Here is a 12,861-nt window from a genome sequence, read left to right as displayed (position 1 = left end):
AGAGCAGTTTGTAATAGCTCATGATAATGAAGATAACATTTGGAGTTATCCAGCCTGATATAAAACTGCCACACTTAAATGTGTGTGTGTGTGTGTGTGTGTGTGTGTGTGTGCGTGCGTGCGTGCGTGCGTGCGTGCGTGCGTGCGTGCGTGCGTGCGTGCGTGCGTGCGTGCGTGCGTGCGTGCGTGCGTGCGTGCGTGCGTGCGTGCGTGCGTGCGTGCGTGCGTGCGTGCGTGCGTGCGTGCGTGCGTGCGCAAAGGTCACTTTGGGGGTCATCAGTGTTTAGTCTGGAGGGTTTCTCTTTAGAACAGGAGACTCCAGCTCTCTGTTATAGTATCATTGCTTAGATTTATAGTTGGACCCTGTCATCTTGGCACTATTAGTAGATTGAGTGATACCTAATATGCACATACACAGATGCAATCCTGGATGAATGCACACACAAAATTGCATTCTCACACACACACACACACACACACACACACACACACACACACACACACACACACACACACACACAGACATTCCATGTAATATTAAACCTTCCTAATGCTTAAACACCATCAACCCCTCCCCTACCACACGCACACACACACACATATCCTCAGTATCATTAAGCCTTTAAAGCCCTATCAAAACATACATCAAAGTTCACACAATGTCACACACACAAACACGCACAGCTTGGCATAGTAATGGCTCCTGTGAGCCAGACTCCGTCTCTATCACCGGGCCCTGGCTCCAGGCACCCGTCCCCAGCGTGCACAACGGCAATTTCCTCAAGAATCTGATGTTAAGCGCAACACTATTCCCTTTTACGTTTACCAAAGCACCTCACCTCCCCTCTGACCCGCGGAAAACACGGAGCGGTCACTCGTAATTACAACTCATCCAAGGGTATGATTTACAGTCCCGTCAAATAACCAGCAGGGACCGTGAGGCTCAACAGAGGCTCTTTCACTTCACGTTTTCACTTCAAGTGTCCGTCCCTCTCGTTCCGTCTGACTCTCTCTCTCTGTCACAGGCACATACACAAATACAGTGCAACCAACTGCTACACTGTAAACTGTGATAATTTAACTCAGAGAGTGACAAATGGATAAATTAATGACCAACTGTGATGAAAATTATGTATATCAGTCGTCATAATACGGACATAATTAACAGTTGATGCCAAGAAATTTGAAAAATCAATTTGTGTTTATTTTTGTATCAAAAGTTCAATCTTAATTACTTCCTGTCAAATAACAATGTAATGCATGATTACATTGTCAGGTACGTACTAACCTATTTCAACCAATAATATGATGACAAGCATCTGTCAATCACTCCTCCATACGGAGCTATGATTCATTATGTTAGAGACTAGAGGGCAGTGCTAGTTTGTTGAAGGTCAACAAATATGGCGAACTTGCCTTGCGTTACAAATGATCTCGTTTTAAAGAACACCAAACTGCTTTTTGTTTTGTTTTTACTTTGGACCGACACAACTCCTTCATTGCTAGATACAAGACATTCGCCTGAAGCTTCAATGGTTCAACCCCACCCCCATCGCTGTGACTGGCTAAGAGGCGCTATGGAAGTTGAACACTTGTGAGAAGTTATTTCACCTGGTCTTTAACACAAAGTTTTTGACGGTGTAATAAAACCATTGCTTTTTTTTATATCAGGCTTGTTTGAGGAATATTGGTGTGAGTCAAAAAATTACCACCTAAGTAGGAGATTAGAGATTCTATTCGCATAACAAAGTGCCCTTTGAGCAAAGCCCCCAACCCTTACATACTGTACCTGGGTGCCAAATATGAGCAATGTTTATATGTGTATCTGTGTGCATGCGTGCGTGCGTGCATGCATACATGCGCACGTGCATGCATGTGTGTGTAGGGCCGTCACGATAAAGAAATGTTAGTTGACGATTAATTGTAATACAAGTAATTGTAACTAATTAATGATTTAAGCCCATATCCTTGTCATCCACACCGCAGCCAATCATGGCCCTCACTGGCTGGGCAGATTATTTCCAGGCAAGGAACACTAACATGTTGACCTTATCTGGGTGAAACAAGATGACATCATTAAAAGAGCGTGGACAACGATGTGGAATTACTGATGGAAATATGGCATTTATCTGTGTTTCATCCAGCTGTTTTATACACATGAATGGAAACAATTCTAACAACAATGCTAAATAATTGCGATTATCTAAAATAATTGCAAACAGAAGATTATGTAAATGTAATAATTGTGTGTGTGTGTGTGTGTGTGTGTGTGTGTGTGTGTGTGTGTGTGTGTGTGTGCGTGCGTGCGTGCGTGCGTGCGTGCGTGTGTGTGCGTGTTTAAATTCTCTGTGAGTCAACTGAAATGCTGTATTGATTAGTTGTGATTACAGATATGGACGATGATGGGAAGCTTTGTCACGAGCAGGCTATCGTGTTTCACACCCGGGAAGATCCAAACACACACAATTATTCCTGACATATCTGACATAAACAGCTCTGCACACTAAACAAAACAGCTGGTGATCAACCAACCTGACTTAATCTGCCACTTAGATTTCCCAAACAACATCCCCCACCCCCCAACCCCCACACGGCGTACGCACACAATCCTACACTGATCTTCACCGATCCGAGACCATCAGAGGAGAGGAAGAAGTTTATGAGATTAGACGTTTGGCATCAACTATCAAAGTGAGCAACAGCAGGAACGGTGCTCCTTAAAAAGGGATCTTGATCTGAGAGTGTGTGTGTGTGTGTGTGTGTGTGTGTGTGTGTGTGTGTGTGTGTGTGTGTGTGTGTGTGTGTGTGTGTGTGTGTGTGTGTGTGTGTGTGTGTGTGTGTGTGTGTGTGTGCGTGTTGTCTGCCCTTGCAAACAAGCCCCCCCAAACTGTCCCTTTGTCACTGCATTGCTCCAGGAGAGCGTGTTGATGGAGCCGCATCGATGTTCGGATTAAGGCATGCCTCTCTGATCAAGTGCCCAAGCACTAGATAAGAGCGACAGGAACACCCTTTAATCCTGGACAGCCCCTCTCTAAATAGGATTTTACCAAACTGACTGGAGAGGGTAGAGGTGAAGGGAGGGGGGGCATTGAAGGACTATTTGAAGTTTATAGGTTGTTATTAAAGGTGCAATCTATTGTATGAAACTGAAATGGTTGCCATTATTCCCTTTAAGAATGATTTTAAGGCAATTCAGAATTTTGTATTTCATACAGCTCTATACCTTTTTAAGAAACCAATGCACATTTTTCTTAAATCAGCATGTACTGTATTTATGGCAGCCATTCCATTTCAGGCAGTGTCTGTTGAATTCCAACACAAGCACACCTGATTCTACTTATGAGGTACTCATAATTGAGATCACCTGAGAGCAAGGAACATTTTCACATTATGGGTGCATTCGGAAATGCACACTCACCTATTAGTTTGTATTGGCCAGTGCGCTCAGTGCTATATACCGAACGCACCCTATATTAGAAGGAAGGGATGTAGGTAGATGCATAGATATATATAAAGGCTAGATGGCTCAAGGGGGCGACTCGCAAGCGTAGCTCAACCGCGGCCATCTTGCGACGGTCATTCATAACATTATGTCTATGGTGCATATACTTTGAAATAACCATAGCGTGCTCAATTTTCATCCGATTTTCAAACGGTTTGGTGTTTTGTAAACACCAAAGACGTAGTTATGATACGGCATACTTATAGTTATAATCATGTTTTTTTTTTTAAATAACATTAAGTATGCCGTATCATAACTACATCTTTGGTGTTTACAACCGTTTGAAAATCGGATGAAAATTGAGCACGCTATGGTTATTTCAAAGTACATGCACCATAGACATAATGTTATGAATGACCGTCGCAAGATGGCCGCCATGTGGCAACGTCGCACTCCATTGGCCAGCAGTGCGGGTGAGTCATCTAGCCTTTATATATATCTATGGGTAGATGGCTCATTGGCCAGTTCAGCCGCACGTCAACACCACCCCCATATTATGTGGGGAAGCTTGCCATAACTCCACTGCAAGAAATATGCCCAAGTTAACTTGTACTTGTATGTAGTTAGATAAATATGTGTTAGACGGAAATGTTATAATATTTGAGTGTGAACAGCTAAATCATTTCTTTGGGCTGCCATAACTTAATGGGTGGAGAGGCCGTCTCGTAATCATGTCACCGGTTTGCCTCCCAACGCCGGTCTACATGCCTCAGTGTCCCTGAGCTGCTCCCTCCTGACTGTCATAACCATCTGAGTAGCCATCAGCTGGGTGAAACTGTATCTGAATTTCCCCCACAGGATTAATAAGGTATCCAAAAAAAATCTATGGTAACCTGCATTGTTGAGACATATTTTACTCGTTAACCTGGTTAATGAGTGTATTGCTGTTTATGGCTGTAAACATCTTACCATCTACCTGGGCTTTTGTACTAGGTGCGGTAAGCAACTGGAAGCCAATGAATTGAACGGAAAGGGGGAGACATGAAAAAAGAATGTAATGTCTGAAAATACACATTACATAAATCCAACACATAATTACCAAAGATAATGTGTAAACAAACAAACAAAATGTAATGTACATAACACTGATGATAGTGCTCTCAAACAAATCTATGAAGCCATCAAAGCTGCAGCATCACAGTTGGAGGCAACTCATAGGCTCTTAAAAGGAAGAAAACCTGTAGAATACTTCAACAGACATTGAGACATTCAGCTAAACATCTCAAGTTGAATGGAAGGCAAACACAATTTTATAAGGATATGTAGTGGGGGTCCAGGCTTTGTGTCTCTCTCAGCTAAGGGGTCCTTGGCCTGAAAAACATTGAAGACCCCTGCTCTGATAATGCACAACTGTGCGCACAGCCTCTCTCACACAGCTGATACAGTTCAAGGTTGTCACAACTTCCATATCAAATCAAGTAGGCCCATGGCATATTATGAGACAATGGGCCTGGGGACAGACTTGTAAAAGCCGCCCCCCCAACCTCCTGGCAGGTACACTGGCTTGCAGTCACAATAACTATTTTCAACTGCAAGTGGATCTACAGTGCACATGCATAGACTACACATAATCCCAACACCATATTGACACACCTGCTGCATCTCAACAGCATTTTAGCGCTTCCAATGCTGTTTTGCACTTGCTGTTTGCAATAATTACACAGTAGATAAACTGATAAAGGTATCATGAGGGGTCCTTTCTTGTTACATTTACAATGTGAATGTTTAAGCTATTCCTTCAGTTTTCATTAGGACTTTTGGGTCTCTGTTATTGACATGAATGACTAGCCCTTTGACAAGAAAGTTAATTTATTATAACAGCAACAATTTGCACAGGCTCTGGCTAGGAGCTCTCTCCCTGAGCTCTTGTAGCCCCTGGGCCTGTGCACCCCTGAGTAGACCTACATACAAAGTATCTGAGTAGGCCTAGATACAAAGTATCTGAGTAGGCCTACTAGGCCTAGATACAAAGTATCCTAAATGCAAGTCTAGTAGTGGCTTCAATTAATCAATTAATCAACAATAGACAACAGCTGCTCTAAAAGTCCCCCCAAATCTGCTTCTCTCTCCTACACATTTAAACAGAAACTTAAAACAGATAGGGGTTTAACAGGCGCATTGTTCGTTCGCACGCGCGCGCGCGCGCGCACACACACACACACACACACACACACACACACACACACACACACACTCTAACACGCAAGGTCAACACACATTTCTTACCTTGGCTTCTCGTCTTTTTCTACATCTTTGTCCTTCTGAATGCAACTGTGTTTAAATGTCTTTAAACTAAAACTAACATTTTGAACATGTAGGTGACCATGTAGATGAAAATGTCGTCCGGAGAACGTGATAATCTTGCTCCGTCATACATGCGTGCGCGCGTCCACCGTGTGAGCTTATAGGGTGTTTTCGGCGCGCAACAACACCTTGTACGACGAAGCATAGACCAGGAACCAGGTGGAAAGTAAGTAACTAAGTACATGTACTCAAGCACTGTAATGTAAAATTGAGTACTTCTTCCACCACTGCCGGGAACAAGGTAGGCTACTAATTCAGCATCTCACTCAACACCACAAAACAGAGTTGACACTTCAACATGGATCATGGATGGTCATGGTGTTGCGGGGATTGAGCTGAACGGGATGATCACAGTGGCAGTGGTGGAAAAAGTACTCACATTTTTACTTAAGTAAAAGTATCAATACCGCAATGTAGAAATACTCTGTTACAATTATAAGTCCCGTATTCAAAAAGTAAAAGTACAAAAGTATCGGCATCAAAATATACTTTAAGTTCCGAAAGTAAAAGTACTCATTGTGCAGAAGTGTATACAAAATATTTTTGAAAATAGCCAGATCTACAAGCTTACAATTCATCAAGGCATTGTGAGTTTGTAGAACTGCTATTTTCAAAATCTACAAAGTAACTAGTAACTAAAGTTTTCAAATAATTATAGTGGAGTAAAAGTATAATATTTGCCTCTGGGATGTAGTGGAGTAGAAGTAAAAGTACTGAAAATTGTAAATACTCCAGACTGGAGTATTTACAATTTTAGTGGAGACAAAAATGTCTCCACTAAAGTAAAAAAAAAAAATACCTCAAAATTGTACTTAAGTACAATTGAGTAAATGTACTCATTTACTTTACACCACAGACACACGGATTGTTGTGGTGGGGATTGAGCTGAACGGGATGTTCGTCCCTTCAGCCACGCAGCCGTGTCAAATTAGTAAAGTGTCTTTATTTTCAATGTTGGTCAAATGATGACGTGTTTCTTATAGTCTTTGTCTCCCTCTGCTGGTGCAGAATGGAAGGTCAGGGTGTCCTGCTGGTGTCCACCACCTTGTGACCTGTGGTGTCCCCTTAATTCCTTCCAGTTTCAACGTGAAAAGGCTGTGGGGAATTATTATGGGAATGAAGGGTCCAGTCCTTGTAGTTTTTCACTTTCAATGTGGCCATTTTCCTACAGATGACCTTATGACGTGACATAAATATCATGTCCATACGGTTTCTATGCCTATCAATTTCAAACCAAGATCTTACAAAGGTTTACTTTTAAATGCAAGCTTGTAATGCATTATTACTCATCATTTTTCAAATAATGCATAGAAGAATCATACCGTTTTCAGTATTTTGAATAGCACTATAAAATGTATTGATTATTATTGACTTGTTTTTTATTATTATTTACTAAATAATTACTCTTTGCTGTCCTATAAACCTAAAATGTCCTAAAAAAATACATCTTTATCAATTAATGGCTAGTTGGTGATGTATTTATTTACATGGAATATGTAAGATACAACAGAACTTAATACTTCAGAGAGAATTGGCACTATGAAACCAAAATATTGAATTATTAAAATGTCTGCTGGCTGTTTTAGTCTACTGTGTGAGTGAATGTATGTCCCTCAAAATCCCATTCAACTTACTAATATGACTTCTGTATATCCCTGCTCTATAGCAGTCCTGCCTCTAAGGGTTAATTATTTTACTGCGGGTTTTTCAAAGCACAACAAACGCAAATGACTTTTCCAACTCACCTTCCATAGGAGTTTGCTCCAACTGGTGACTCCCAGTTACCCTCAAGTACCCACCACAAGAGCTGGTGGGTTGACCTTTGACCCAATACCACACACCAGGGTGACCCCATTAATCACCTGGATGTGGAATGTTGTGATTGGGGGATGGAATAGAGAAGGGAGAAGGGGTAGAGGGGGTCATTAGCGTGCAGGGCATTGCCAGACACTGAGACTTGCGGGCGCTGTGTAGGAACTTGTGTTGATTTTTCAGACATGGGCTGTATGGGTGCAGATATGTGTGTGTGCTTGGGGGCTATAAGGGCTCTTTGGTAGGGGAATGGTGGGAGAAATAGGGGGCTTTCATGTACATGTACAAAGTTACAGACAGCGAGACGCTGTGGAGTTTGATTCTGATTGGTTGGGGGGGTCGGGTTAAAAGGAGAGGTCAGGAAGTCGAGGCTGATGAATGTTTTGTTTTTTGATACTCGCGGGGGTCCCTGGCTATGACTGAGGTTGTATAGGTGTGTGTGTGTGTGTGTGTGTGTGTGTGTGTGTGTGTGTGTGTGTGTGTGCGTGTGCGTGTGCGTGTGCGTGTGCGAGTGTGCGTGTGCGTGTGCGTGTGCGTGTGCGTGTGCGTGTGCGTGTGTGTGTGAGAGAGTAGTTGGGTCAGTCTGGTTTGAATTAGAGACAAATTGAGTTCCTTAAAGACTTCTGTGTGTGTTTACTGTTGTGATTAGTTGGGGGATAACTCTTTAGGGGGTATAGGTAGCCTCAACCATATAGAATCATGTCTATGACCAAAAGGTCAATAATTGGTATCAATACAGCCAATAGGCCAACACATGCCATCACGATAGGTCTTTAATTGCAGAATATGTGTTGTGCTTGAACTAGTAAACTGACTGAAATTGTGAGTTTCAGCTCACAACCCTTCAAGGACAACTTCACCAATGTTTAACGTGAATCATATCATTGTATTGTATTGTGAGAGGAGATGTGAAAATGTGACATACTGTAACACCTGTGTTCTGTGTCAAGACCTTTCTCTCTTGGCACTGGAGAAATGACATAAAACCCATTGAAACACATACTTTTACATAGGCTGGCTGTGTTTTTCCCACAAGTTGAAAGGAATTGTCCTCTTCACGATGGTACAATATATAGTATCCAAGATACATACTAGACAAAGTTGCCCTTTAAACTACTATATCCATAGAGGTGGCGGTAGTGTGTGTGTGTGTGTGTGTGTGTGTGTGTGTGTGTGTGTGTGTGTGTGTGTGTGTGTGTGTGTGTGTGTGTGTGTGTGTGTGTGTGTGTGTGTGTGTGTGTGTGTGTGTGTGTGTGTGTGTGTGTGTGCGTGCGTGCGTGCGTGCGTGCGTGCGTGCGTGCGTGCGTGCGTGCGTGCGTGCGTGCGTGCGTAAATCTATATTTCTCTTAAAATAATTCTTCAATAGGACCTACCTGTCAGGCAAATTACTCCTATACAGACATGAACTTGTAGAATAGTATGAAATTGCACATTAGGCCACATGGTGGCAGTCTAAACCACAGATCATTCATGTCCTTAAGCACTTCATTACAAAAAGAGAAATCCTAACAGAAAAATTCCTCTACCAAGCTCACAAGGCCTTGCATCGTCTATTTTCATTAATTTTTACACGACAATGTCGTAGGACGAAGTATAAAATAGGGCTTTAATCAGGGCTTAAAATGGTTCAGATGAATCAAGAAGAGGATTTATTTTACAACAATCACACTTGTATGGGCACAAGCTTCAAAATGTCAGTGTGGTATGTTCTGCAAGACTGTGCTAACAACATCAATAGACCTACAATATGCACAAGATAATGATAGAGTTAATAATGGATTGTAAAATAAAAAGAACAAGAAAAATAAGATAAGATCAAGTATGGTAAAAGATTATTTTTTTAAGTACAGGCCACACACATTCTAACCTTCTGTAAAGAAAACCTTAGCAGCAATGGGGGATGTGAAGGGGGTAATTTGGTATCAACCTGTGGGTCGGGGGTCTCCATATGATGTTGGGGGGGTCCTCAGATGACAGTGAAGTGACAATTTAAGGACTTTTAAGACCTTTTTAATACCTAAAAAAAAAAGAAAGATAGAAAAGAAAAGACCATTACTGCATCAAATCAACAAACTAGGCTACAATAAAAACTGGTGAAACATTGGCCAAATAGTCACATTTTATAAGAAAGAGGCAAAACAAATTGAAAACAGCCAATCTACAAGCTCGTAGATCTACTACTATCACAATATTATCTGTGGAAGCGAGTCAAACTTAAATGTAATGCCTTCAATTCCAAGTGCTTGTCAGGATGAGGGGTCCCTAGTTCTAATATGATTATTTTGGGGGGTCACAGCCTGAAAAGGTTGGGAACCACAGTGACGTCACGTGTAATCTTATGTTGTTGTGAAATAGAGTCGACTGGGTGCATAGAAACCATAGAAAAAGTCAAACAGGTGCTCCTTTCTTTGATATTTCGTGGTTATCTTGATTTATATGACTTTTGTTTAATATTGTTTGTCTTTTATTTGCTTATTGTGTCCCTGTATATATATATATATATATATATATATATATATATATATATATATATATATATATATATATTACCCACAATTGACCAGCAGAGGGGGCTTAGACCACATTGTATCCACCCTGTATTCATTTTCTGACTGAGCATGACCCTACATTATTTACAACAATGCCATAAGAGGGATAAGAACACAAATCTGGCACTACTCAAAGAAAACACAACTACATAATAACCTAACGTCATCAAACTGGCAAATCAACAGATGCTAAGAGGCTTAAGAGGACTCTAGCTCTAGCTCATTTCACACAAGGCTTGAGGAGGTTGGATATCATTACAGCTATACTGGTGATAAGTCTCTCTGAGAGATTATGGTAAAAGTTTAACAAGATTAACCCAACACTCATTCAGACTTGTTGTTGGCTGAAGTAGCACGTGTTATATTATGGGTGTCGTTCTAAAATGCTATATATAGACTTGTGTTTTGGGGAGAGAATGTTATGCAATGGTTATTCTTGGATATTTCAAAACGAGAAAGGAAGTAATAACTTCAATAAAAATACATTCTGTTTTCATGCCATTAAATCATTTGTATTGTGGGCTGCCAGATATGTATTTTCTTTTTTTTTCTTTTCTTCTTTTTACCTGGTGGATATAATTTGCAAAAGAAGCTCATACATGATTAATGATTGTTTCTCCATACTCGGGCTTAGGCCACTGTTACTCAGTGGTGTAAAGTAACTAAGTACATTTACTCAAGTATTGTACTTTTTTTAGGTGTTTTTACTTTACTGGAGTATTTCCAATTGTCAGTACTTTTACTTCTACTCCACTACATCTCAGAGGCAAATATTGCACTTTTAATCCACTGCAAGTATTTGAAAACTTTAGTTACACAGTTACTTTGTAAATTTTGATTATTATCACAAAACATAATTACCCACTTCATCCTTATATACAGTTTGGCCATTTGAAAATAGCCAATCTACAAGCTCACAATGCGTCACGATGCCAGGCATTGTGAGCTTGTAGATCTGCTATTTTCAAAAGATTTTTGAAAACTTGTGAAATGGGACATTCTGCATAATGAGTACTTTCTACTTTTGGTACTTTAAGTACATTTTGATACCAATACTTTGGTACTTTACTTTTACTCAAGTAAACTTTTACAGTATTGCCGTATTAACACTTTTACTTAAGTAAAAAATGTGAGTACTTCTTTTACCACCACTGTTGTCACGTTTTTAAACAAAGTGGTCATCAGTCGAATAACTCGAATTCCAGGAGGAGCATTAAAAACTCTGTTTTTAAGATTCACCGACACCAACAATGTTTGGTGTCTGCTAAATGACTGTAATGTTTCAGCACAGCAGGTTACAGATAAGCTTCTTTTTTTTTAAGAGGGAATTGATATTTGAAACGAACGAAATATGTATTCAAATAAGTGCTTAAGTTTAGTCAAAAAAGGGACAAATGGTAGCTGATCAATAATTTAGGCCATGTTGTTGCCTGATTAAACATTTATTACACAGCCTATTATTGGCCTATTATAGATTATTGTAATGGCTTTCCCTTTCAAGTTCGCAGCACACCTATTCTGTATCGATCTGGCTATCTTTTCTATTCAGAGAAACGGATGTAATCAATTGGGACATTATTGACAGCAACGAGAGGCATGTCCGGACTTTGACTGACTTGTGGAATCCGGGGCAGCTCTCATTGGCAGTGTTGCCATATTCTGCGAGGGAAATAAGCAACCAGGTCTAGGAAAACAACCTAATATGCATTGGCTATTTGAAAATAGCAGATCTGCTATTTTCGAAAACTCGGAATATTTGGAATAGTTTTGAAACATTGTAACAACACAAATGCTCCCTCCCTGGCACAAAACATTAATGAAAATATTTGAGAACCACTGGGTTAAAAAAAAATAAAAAAAAATAAGCAAGTACACTTTAGAAACAAGCCCCAAAAAAACTGCAACCAACAATATTTACACGCGACTTTAGAGAAAAACAAGTCCAAAGTCGCTTATAATAAGCCGACATGGCAACACTTCTCATTGGCCGTCTGTAACCATTGTGGCCCACTCAACCAAATGTGTTACGAGACCTACGTCATCGCTTCCGCCCTGACCCCCCCCCCTCCTCCTCCTCCCCCCTCCGCCCCCCCCCCCCCCATCCAACCCCCCCCCCCCCCCCCGCTCCGTGGAGGAGCTGCTCGCCTGCATGCAATGCGATCCAACATGGTTGAGACTAGATCCCATAGCCTGGCAGGACGACCATGCTTTTGATTGGTTCAGTTGGTTGTGAGGTAAACCCCACTGGTTTCAAGGCATGTCTACGAGTTTTCACAAACTAGTTTTTAGCTATTTGCTATTTTTAAAACAATTTAAGGGGGTGCGTGTCTAAAACTAGTGTAATTTGGCTATACATAACGTTAGTGTTGGCTGACCAACAATAACGTAGCTGTTACCTCTCTGTCAGTTAAAATGCTACCTTTTACAGACTACATCTTACATTGTAGGTGTTGCCCACACAGAGCAGGCTATAATAATAAATATACGCAATGCTGTGTCATAATAATATCATAATGCTTGCTTTGTCATATTTTACAGTTCACTATGCTGACAAGCCGTCGATATCGTCTATGTGGGTTGCCTGACAACCAACTGGGCCAATCACAATGAGACCTAACGTGCAGCGTTGCCAGAGTTTGTGAGATAAATAAGTAACCAGGTCTAGGAAAACAAGCCCAAAAGAATCAAAGCAGT

Source organism: Gymnoscopelus braueri (assembly GCF_963280865.1).
Source record: "Gymnoscopelus braueri genome assembly, chromosome: 14".
Taxonomy (NCBI): Eukaryota; Metazoa; Chordata; class Actinopteri; order Myctophiformes; family Myctophidae; genus Gymnoscopelus; species Gymnoscopelus braueri.
The sequence above is the reverse complement of the archived record's forward strand: the minus strand, read 5'-3'. Positions refer to the sequence as shown.